We start from the raw sequence: 12,118 nt of genomic DNA, 5'->3' as shown, positions 1-12,118 counted from the left end.
TTTGAAAGGTTGAAATTCATGTTTAAATGTTTTAACTGTGGTTTCAAAAGTGAAAAATTTCATCTGAAAGTTTAAAACTAAGATCTTAATATCTGTGATAGCTGTCTCATAAGTGGTGTAATGTTTGCAATGTTACGAAATGTAGGTTTAAAGTTTCTGAATGCACCTTGCAGAGATTCAACACTACGTTTAGATATGACATTTATGATCTAAGACTGAAAGGAGGAATGTTGAGCTCGCTGAGGTTCAAGTGTTTGAGTAAAGTGTATCCAAAGTACAGTACATCTGAGACAAAATCATTTTTATCGCTGCAGCAGTGTGATCTCTCACTGATCTCTGTAAATGAAGGCAGATATAACGTCAGGATCATCATTACACACACCTAATTAGCGGTGTAACGCTGGACCGTCGCAGATATAATTCACACCTGATTAGTCAGGCTGTTGTTAACATGGAGGGTGACGATGGAGAGGGATGATGAACAGTCCTGCGCTCTTATTGGCTGGATCAGGTTCTGTGCTTTGATCTTCTTCCTCCTCATCACTCAGGGGGGGGGGATGACAGGTGTGTGTGAGTTTGTGTATGTGTGTGGACATTTTTATAAAGTAAGGTATAGAAATGCCTGAGTAGTTAGCATGAAAAAAAAAATCAGGTATTCTGTATCATGTTTATAATAAAATGTTCAAATCCTTGAAGGGCTGCACCTTTATTTTATTTTTTAAAAATTAACTCAACTTCACTTTTTTTTTCTTCTTGCAGATGAAATGATCTCACCACATCATATCTCCACTGCCTCTGTCCGGTTAGCTCATAGTACACACTCACAAACAGACTACTGATACACACACACACACACACACACACACACACACACACACACACACACACATTGATTATCTATTCACTGGTAATTACTGTAGCTTATGGTGCAGAAGGAGACAGACAGAGTATTATCAGAACCCAGGAAGAGAGATAGGAGCAGTCCCTAAAGGCACCAGGCTACCCACAATCAGACTGAACAAAACACTCCCGAACTCCACTATGAGGTGTGTGTATGTGTGTGTATTAGTATTTATGCATTTCTTTGTATGTGTCTCTGTGGAGGGGGGGGGGTGTTACCCTGCTCTTGTCCGCCTGAACAAACTCCAGGCTTGAGAAAGATACACCCACACAACCTGACGATATCTCTGGATAAACCGTCCAGAACTGCTGATAGCCAGGGACGTGTTGACTGCCCCGAATGCAGGAAAGCCTCTGCCTTCCTGGGTGAAGACATTACGCATATCCTCCCTCCCTGGCTGCTTCCCTCCAGACTACAATCTCCCTCCAGGTCCCACAGGGAACCCTCGCCTCCACCAAGCCCAGGATCGAGGCTCCTCCTGGGCTACTCTGCTGATACCCCCCCTACCCCCCTCCCTCTAGGAGTGAGGCTGATGCACAGGGAGGAAACTTGTACAAACATTGCACATTTTGACTTATGTGTGCAATCTTTTACACATATCCTCACACACTAACATAATGTACACCCGCAAAAATGCAAGCATAGAGTATACAACAACAAATCTCCTACACTCATATAATATAAACACATGAAGTCCTTGGTTGTATTTATGACAGAAAAGTGGGATTGGGGAGAAGGAAAATTGAAAGACAGACAAAGAAAGGAATGTGAAATTATGAAAAGATGGGGACATAAAGCCACAGTTGCTTAGCTGTTGAAGACTTTTGGTATACTATTTAACTAATATAATATACATATATAATATATATAATAATACATTAATTATCCATGTGTGTATGTGTGTGTGGAAGGTTAAGGTAGTTGACCTTAGCGGCACCTTCTCACATCTCATTTCAGCCTAATCCGTGTTTGCACGAGAATGTGTCTTGGTTCTCCCATGAGACACAAACATAATGCTACCGGAGGCTAACAGGAGATGACTAAGGGGTGAGATGTGACTTGTGATAAAAGTGCCCCTTACACACACATATACACACGCACACACACACACACACACACCTAACCACAAATCTCAAGAGACCCCTAAGATCCTCTAAACCCCAAGGCAGGAAGCAGACAAGTATCTGTGTGTATATTAGCTCATTAGTGTGTGCATGTGTTTGTGTGCGTGTGCGTGTGTGTGTGTGTGTGTGTGTGTGTGTGTGTGTGTGTGTGTGTGTGTGACCCAAGCTCTGGTGCAGCTAACAGACAGGTCCACTTAGTAGCAGAGGACAGACACAACAGCACCTCACCTTTATGGTGTAATCACAAACAGATGTCTGCTGACCTCTTGGCTACATTCTAGCTGTAGCATTTTTATTATTGGATTATTGTGCTAAATACTGTGCATGTTTTTGCATATTTCTCTGATGACACCATCGCAGGCAGTTATGAGAAAACTCATCACAAAAATATCTGAGCAATATAGTTGTCAAACAAATTGACATTTTTAAACTCCCATCAGAATTTGCTAGTTTCTTTCAAAATATTTTAAACCCATTCAGAAAAAATTATGTGCAAAAAGGAATGTCATAATTCCTTGTTTTACTCCTATTTTTGGTAATATTTTTGTGGATGTGGCTAAACTTAGATGACATCATATTTCCTTTGTTAGCAGTGGAACTTGCATAGGAGAAAATTAATTGATCGGAAAATAACCATTTGGTTTCATTCCATGTCACTCAAAGTGCAAAGACGTTCATCATGAGTTTCCATTGCACAACAGCGTTCAACACAGTCATACAAAGAGAGCTCATCAACAAGGCAGAGATACTTTACCAACAGTAGCCTAAAGACTATCAGCAGAATGCAACGAAGCCATGTTGCAGACATGTTGCATTTTCCATAAATACATGTAAAGAAATGGTGTGTTTTTAGTTTTTCTCAGCTGAAATGATGACTGTTAAGTTGGGTATAGATATTAACAAGTCAAGAAAAATAAAACCACATTCCTGAATGTAATGGTGATTACTGGAAAAGTAAGATTTGTAGGCATTTGTTGTAATTTTCAAGTCATTCACAGAATATCCAGAATCAAACAAACAATTATACATTGGTGATTAGTGATAAGAATTCTGGGAAATCACTAATTGAAGTAGAAGTTGATGAAAATGCAAATAAATTGCAGACCTAAATCAGAAAATGACACCTGAATAGGACTGATAGACATTTATGATACATACGTTAACAGTATTTAAATGAGGACTTCATTCAAAAATCATTCTTTTTCTTCTGTGTCACTTTTGATGAATGCTGTCTGCCTTGAATGTCTACTTGCATTTATTGATTGAGAGCTTCCACTTTGGACAAAATGAATTGATCACTCTCGCTGGCTGTTTGTATTTAAACTGCACCACAGTTTATTTAATAGCGACATTATTATAAGTATTATCATGAAAATACTATGTGAGGCATCTTTAAAAACCAGAGTTCCCTTCAGAAATGAAGATTTAAATAAAAAATAATTGACCCTCTTTAGAAGACACACATATGAGGACATATCACTCATCTGAAAACATTTACGTCTTATAATATTTGACTCATTCAATGTTACTGTAATATTGAACTTGACATCAGCACATTGTCACTTCTGTGCAGGTCACTAAAATGTTTACAAGATGTCGGTCAAGACATCAAACAGTAGAATTCATGGTTTTTGCCAAACCTTTCCCCTTTTTCACATGCCTGTATTCATTGTGTGCAGTGTGCATGTGTGTGTGTGTGTGTGTGTATCTTTCTTTCTCTCCTGTTGCTCTTCATCATGTTTCTCTGAGAAGGTTGTTGAGTTGGTCATGAGTTTAATGAAATGTCATAGAAGCTAAGATATCAGCTACTCTAAAAGTAATTGTTGGAGCTTTTGTAGCCTTGATGATCACACACAGCCTTGTATCAAACTTCAGTTTAATTTAAGAGCCGTTTAAAATCCACATCCTCCTCATCGCACATGTGCAATATACACGTGCATGTGTATGTGAATCTCTCTTTTTCTTGCTCATCCTCTCACTTTCTCTCAGACTCACACATACAGTTACGCAATATGTGTCTGCCACTGTGGTGTATCAGCTGTTGTCCAGCTGTTTGATGTGTATTTACTTCTTGGATTATTTATTTGACAGGAGCAATCTGCATTTTAAGAGGTGAGAAGTGTGTGTGTGTGTGTGTGTGAGTCTGCGTGGGTCTATGCTGATCTGAATTTGGGAGAGCTTCAGATCAGTGTGCTGACCAGGAGGTTACTCTTATCATCATTTTTGGCTTCACCATCACCGTTAACTTCCTTTGGTTTGTTTGAATTTGTTACTTAGTTTGTATCTTATTCTATTCTACGCCTGTTTTTATTCTATGGTGGACAGTGGAGAGGTGACAGAAAATGAGGGGAGACAGACGGATGATGACATGCAACAATATGCCTTCTCCAGCACATCCCTATTACTTATTATTTTAAAAAATCAACTGCATCTCTACTTTTTTCCTTCTTTACCTTTTAGTGTCCCATAACTAATATTCTGTATTGACATCACTACTGCCATCATGATGTGACATATGATTCTTATAGTTTGTATATAATTATATTCCTTTTTCCAAGACTGACCAAATGTAAATGCTTAACACTTTTCCTTCAGAAAAAAAAGTTCCTGCATTACTAGAATACTTTTTAAAAGGACTTTTCCATTGTGAATCCTACTGTAAGAATCCAGTAACACCAAGAAAGAAATTCTGTACCGAAATCAATCTATTTCAATGGAATCGTCACAATCAGTGGTTGCGTAGGTGAAGTAGATCTGCGCAGAGCTTTCACACATACAAGTTCAACTTTGGTGAACACTGACATGAAAATTTGCACCACAGACCAACCTGCGAACCGTCTGGACAGCGCTGAGCTTTGAGAGTCGAAAATGCAAGAAACTAACGTATCTGCTGTGTCACACCGGCCAATTTGATATAATTCTGACTGCTCGAGTATAAACTGCTCCTCAAAAGATTTGAGACATGCTTTGTGACTACATACATGGTGCATTTGACTAAGTATAACATACTGTATGTATATTCAGTGGTTAAGCACAGTTTCAGAGTCAGGAGATATTGCCATTCATGTTACGGTAAAAATAAAGGCAGAACTGGACACAACTGGGCTTTTCCAGGACTGATGATGTCTTTTTCCTGTTTTTTTTGTTGTTTTTTTTTTTTTACAACACTGTGTCTTCTCAGTTTGGGGGAAAAAAAACACAGAGCAGATCCGTCAGCTAAATGGTGGTCCTTATCTATCTCTTTCCTCTTGGATGCTAATTAAAGATAATAAACCTTGCAGATCATTTCTCTGCTGGTCCAAACTCACCGTCACCTCTGCTGCTCTTGCACTCATACACACATGGCCAGCTGGGGTGAAAGCTCACACACACACACACACACACACACACACACATATTCACAGCAACACATGGTTGTTGGCTTTCCCTAACGTGCAGGTGTGTGTGAACTGTGCTTGTGTCTCTGTACATAGAAAGTTCAAATAGGCAATACTGAAATGCATGTTTAAATAAGCATAGGATGATAAAAATAGTGTCAAGAGCTTTTAAATACACATAACACTACATCTTTCAAACATGTGCATAAAAGCAAATACACACACACACACACACACATAGATTAATTTCTCTGTATGTCTAAGTTTAAACCCCTCGTTTATCTTCACTCCACGCCTTAAACACAGGTGTTTGGAGAGCTTACAGATGAGAGTCTGATGCCAGATATCATGATATCATGTAACTATGTTCAACTTCTCTTTTTCTTTTTCTATCTCTCTCACACACACACATTTCCCCTCAGAAAATCCCCCCCCCCCCACTTCACTTCTCATAAACACACTCAATCGTCTTTTTTTCCCCCACTCGCCAGCTCAGTCAATAGATATTATTTAGCTCACAGACAGAGAGTCTCATGAACAGACTGGCCTTAAGATTTTTTTATTGAGCAAGAAGATAAAAAGGTTTGTTCTGCTCTGTGTCCATTAGGGCTAAAATGGCCTGATGAAATGGAATAAACTGTTGTGGTTATCTTCCCTCGCTGCTGCAGTGGAGAAGAGATTGCATATGCTCATGAAAACACACATTACTACACTGACGCAAAACCATTCACACAAATGCTAGTGCACACACACTCACACGAAGTTAGCCCTCCTTGGTATTGCCCAGGTCTGTATTTATCCCTAACCATAACAGACCAGGCAGATAATGGCTGATGGGACTGTCGTAAAAATAACCTGGCACAGGTCTGTTTGGATTAACCTCCTTCTCTCCTCTCCCCTCCCTCCTTCTCTATCCCTCCATCATGTTTTATTGCTTTCTTCTTTTCCTCTCCTATCTATCTATCAATCTATCTATCTATGTATCTGAAAGCACAATATTAAATGGAAAACCACACTTTAACTACACCATTATTTTCATAAATAACACATTCTTTTCTTGTGTTGCATATTTATTTTGGAAGTGCATGAACTGCCTTATCAACTGAAAAGCAACAGGGGCTGCTTGTTTTCCCTCCAAACTAGAATCTTTGTTTGCGTAAGATATAAAATACTTGTCCAAATATGTTAAAAACTGAATCTGAGGGAAAAAACAAGTCAAACAAGAGAACAAAGAAACAGCATATATCATCACAAGCACTTCCTTTGTGGGGGGTTTGAACTCCCAGACATACACCCACACACAAACACTGAGCGTAAAATGTTAACAAGTCTTTGAATCTATTATTGAGTAGTATTATGATTGTCCTTTTTCAATTTGTATTCATTCTCAACATTATCATAAAAAAGTTACAAAAAGGAAAATTACCAACACATCCTCATAATGAAACAACCACATAGGTTGATTGTATCATGCATGTCAGAACGACCCACAGGAGTGTTTTCTAAAATGCCGCCTCTATTGGCAGCTTTCAAAAACTGTTACAAATCACTGTTAAAAAAATATGTTTCATGGTTTGACAAGGCTGTGGTTGAGGTCTGGTCTAGTTTAGGCATAAAAACCACTTGGTTAGGGTTAGGAAAAGATCATGGTTTGGGTTAAAATGATCACTTGAAAAGTGGTGTTGGCATGGCAACAGTATACACCAGAACTATTGTAGATACGTTTTTTAAAAAAACTGTTCTGACTTGCAGTTTGAAACATGACACTTGCGTTTGGAGATGAGAAGCAAACAGTGGTCTCCTGCAGCTTAGTCTACTTTTCGCCATCTATCCATCTAGCCACCTCCGGTTATGAAAATTTGTCACTTTATATTGACGTCATCTGAACTGCATCACTTCTCCAGGTCATAATTACTACAACCTCTAGATGGCGTTTGTCACTCAAACGTAACTATGGGTGTGTTTACCAGCTGAATTTTCGACCTATACTTTTTTTAAAGAAAAAAATGCCCAAATTCTCTTGTTCAATGTTCTTAAATGTGAATATTTTAAGATTTCTTTAGGCTTCTATGATAGTAAACTGAATATCTGTGGGTTGCGGACTGTTCTTTGTGACAAAATAAGACATTTTAGGCTACATCTTGGGTTTTGGGGAACAGTGATCAACATTTTTCACCATTTTCTGACTTCTCACTGATTTTATAGACCAAACTAACTTATTGATTAATTGAGAAAATAATCTACAGATTAGTCAATAATTAAAAACTTTAGTTACAGCCCTAATAGAGTGGGTATTTAGAGGGTTTTTTTTTTCCAATAATAGCTGCCTACTGCAACTGAAAACAACACTGATGAGAGCAGTAAGAGTGAGCCAAAACAGTAAAATTGTGGGTTATAAAACAAAACAATGAGCTGAAAGATGCTAAAATGGAGGGAGCTTAATGTATATGTGCTCTATCCCTGCTGAATATTTAATAGCAATTAGCAATTGAATGTTAAAGCAACATACACAAGAAGCTGGGATATGGTGGGAGGGGCTATGTAGCTGTCAGAGTGTTTTGATGTTCTTCTGGCCAAAAATTGATTACTGCAGTTTTAAGTTAAATTGATTTCTTGACTTGAAAATCTGTTTACTCTTCTATACTAAATAGATTATTATATAGTATAGTATAGTATTCTATCTACTATTTTCCCTTTGGTTTCATAGTCATGGCTAAAAAAAATTTTTAGCTGGAAAAATCCCAAATTCTTACATAATTGTACATCAAATTTATAGTTCTTTTAATGGGCTAAAAACAACATTTATGACCCAAAGCTGACACCATTAGACTACAAAACAGTTTCATGTTTAAAGCCTTTGTGTTACCAAGATGCCTCTTTTTTATGAGTCACATTCAATAAAACCGGAAACAATTATGTTGAAACCCAACAACAGGACAGTTGATAACTTCGGTAAACTCTCTGAACTCCAAAGGAGGACATCGTGGGCCTGTAAAAATGCTGATCTCCATGTCTGATGTGAATGGGAGGCCAATATCAGTCTTATATCTCTGTGGAGGACGGGGATACGATATATCTGACACAGCTTTATTGGCTTACTCTTTAATGACTTCCTGCACAGAGTGAGGCTGAAAGAGACAGAGGGAGTTTAACTTTTTTTTTTTTTTTTTTTACTCTTTCTTTCTGTTTTTGGACTCCCTTTAAACTATTTATGCTCTATACCTCATTACCTGTGTCTCTGCTCCTCACACTAAAGACTGATCCCTCATTTTTGTTATCGTCATTTCGAGAGACTGTAAAGTAAATGCCTCTTCAACATGATAAGTATATGACCTTGTTCATGTATTCCTTAGTGTACGTCTCTCTCTCTCTCTCTCTCTCTCTCTCTCTCTCTCTTTCTGGATGGCTAAGATGGGGTTACTAATGAGCAAATGTTCTGATGATGAAGCCTTTTTCCAAGAATCTTTTCTCCCAAACGCCCGTGGCCTTTGGATGACTCCCCAAGGAGACCATTAATTTAGATATCAGTATGTGTGTGTATGTGTCTGTGTGTATATGTGTGTGTGTGTGTGTTGCTTGCGTATGAGTGGGAGATTTTTTTTTTTTTTTTTTTTTTATCGCACTCAGATACAAGTATGAGCAAAAGAAGATCAATTTTAGAAAGTGTGTCTGCAAGCATGCAACAATACTGCGCACCGTACAAACAATACTTCGAAACTCTTAGCCGCTAAAACACAACACCCCTTATCACACATCCCTCCTTCCTATCATCATTCTACACCTTCACCCCAACTTGCTCCCCAAACGCCACCCCAAAACATCCTTCTATGTCAACACCTCCCACCCCCATTCCACCCAAATGCAGACCTTTACCAGCATGAGGTTTATAAGACTCTTTACACACACATACATATATATACACACATGCAAGAAAACACACACGGAGACAGAAATTAGCGGCAAAATCTTGACTGTAGTGTTGGCACCTCTCCTCCTACATAAGCTATAGTACATTAACATACACTGTATACATTACAGCACATACACTTAAGCGACAATGATGCATTTCACTCCTGATTACAAGCACAGGCGCGCACACACACACACACACACACACATGCATTATCTCAAAGGGCAACCAGTTGTGTAATTGAAGTGAGCTTTGATGACCTCTCTCCCTACTCCTGCACACCAGTGCATGTGTGGTTTTCCTCTCCGATTGTAAGATGCCGTTCAGACAGACTCCTCCGCGCTCTTTACAGCAGTTTGTTTTCAGAGTGTTCTGTTTTCTAGTGAGGGAGGAAGAACCCACTCCACAACGCTTACAGCAACTCCTTCTCTATCCAAACACTGACTAGATGTCTGACTGTCTGAGGTGCTGACAAAATGACCATCAGGTCGCAGTTCTTCAGCAGAAATGTATTGTTTGTCCGTCTCTGTCAGGAAGGAGCCACAGAAAGAGGTTTTGCAATCGGGATTTTCTGTATAATTTGAAAAGTCCTGATGCTTCATTTCACGTGAAAACATGCATCATCTCTGTGGCAGCATAAAAGACAAATGTTAAAGAAGCAGGTAGGCAGAAATGCAATAAAAACATCACACCTAATCAATTAAAAATATTAAAAGTTCATTTAAAAACATCATTGCTACATATTTTGCAAATGGTTGGCCTACTCTTTGCTCTATTTCAGAAATACATCTTTCCAGAAGAGACTGACCCAGCTTCCTCCACATTATTCTGAAAATAGCAGGTGCTTTCTCTGTGGACTGGAGTAACACCAGATAATGTTCATGGCAGCGTCATCATTTCCAAAACTAGTCTAAACACAGCTTAGCAGGGAACTCCATAACATTTGTGCAGGTGTGTTAATGTTAGGCCAGTAAATCTGGCACCATGAGCATTGGATTGGTTGTTTCTCTGTCTGAGCTCGGCTTCCCCTCTGGACTTGTGATGGGAGGGTGAGAAGATGACACTTCTTTTTGTTTGGTTTAATGTCAAAGTGTTTTTGGCCTTGATTGGCTCTGTTGTATATGTTAGGCTCCCCAACATTTTGTGAAATGAATAGACAGAGAGAGCATTACCCATGTGGCTGTTTTTGTTAAGAATCGGGACATCTTTTATATGATCTCACTTCAACTGTTTAAAAAAGAGATGAATAGTGATATTTTGTTCCCTTGGACAGGTTGAGATAAATTATGCAGCTGCAAATAAAAGCTGAGTAAATCCTGATCTGACCCAAAGTAACCACAACTCTTGAAAACAAAAATAAAAAATTATTAATTAATTTCCAGAAGTACATGATTTATACTTGTTTTCTACAGAATACTGTTTCCTTGTAACTATTTGAGGCCACTATTTTCTATGTGAAATACTATGAATTTTGAGTCATTGTAGAATTTAGAGTTTTACCCTACAAAGATGGGCAAACTGATTTTCCCTGTTTTGAGGAATAGGCAATTTTCTCTTGCAGCAAGCACAATTCTCATTTTGAATTGAAGTCAAATACAACCAACATTGCTTATTATTAACATGATTTTTGGAATTATGCATGTGTATACAAACCTACATACATGTATTTCTGCAAATGGGGTTCTACATATGTGGGTGAGAAGGGGAGAACTTGGTCGAAAGTGACAAGGGACAAAAGTAACAAGTTCCCTGAGCCCATAGACGTCTGATATACATAACTGCATCAGCACATACAGCATGCAAAAATGAGCAGAACCATGAAAAAAATGCATGAATACATCATACTTTTGCAGTTTTACCCAAAAAGCTGACAAGTTGTGTTTATTGTTTCATTTGTCATAGTCATGAACATCTGACAGATCATTCAGTACTTTAACACATCCTGAAGTTTGCCACATCAGAGTGTTTCAGTGTAGACGCAAGTCAGGTTTGACTGTCAGGAGTCACTGTCAGGACGATTGTAACAGGTGTTTCTTTCATCTCTCTACAGTAATAACAAGCTTTTCTTTTGCTATAATTATAATATATAATATAATATATTTAACTGTAAATCACTCAATATGATTTGAAGCAGGAATTTAAGGAAATGGACTGTGTTAATAGGCTGATCTACATAGGTCTGAAAAAAAAAATCCAAATGCGCATCATTGATTGTTTGGCCCTATGTTCTAAAAATGAAATTAATATTTTTTTTTATTAAGATAAAGGATGTAATATGTTTGCAATTACATATTAACAAGGACTTCCACTCAAAGCCAAATTACACTGAAGTCATTCCACATTTGTACAAAATAGCACCTGGTATTGATAGAACTCACATGTTAGTTGTTGATCACGACGGAAATTAGTTTCTGTCTGTAACATTATCTTTTAAAATGCCATTTATGTGAACATTGTTACTTTTGTCCTGGTTTTCCCCTCTGTATGCACATGTGTGTTGGCTGTGCCCCTGATGCCTGGCTGACTGGTCCCAGTAAGAATGGAGCTGATATAAACAGGCTTGGTTGTTCCCACGTCTCTGTTTACACTGGGAGACCCCAGAGCAGCACTACCAGAGCAATGGATTCCCTCCGCACGGCGAACTCACACACCATCCATCTCTGTCTCACGCAGAAATACTTACTGAAGTGCATGGGCACGCACATACAGTACATGTACATGTATGCAGAGATCCACCTGCACATATACATTAATTAAAATGTGTACAACTCAACATCTTAATTTCTTTTCCTTTTCACTATGATCT

This window comes from Thunnus maccoyii, chromosome 17, assembly GCF_910596095.1.
Source record: "Thunnus maccoyii chromosome 17, fThuMac1.1, whole genome shotgun sequence".
NCBI lineage: Eukaryota > Metazoa > Chordata > Actinopteri > Scombriformes > Scombridae > Thunnus > Thunnus maccoyii.
This window is presented reverse-complemented; position numbering follows the sequence as displayed.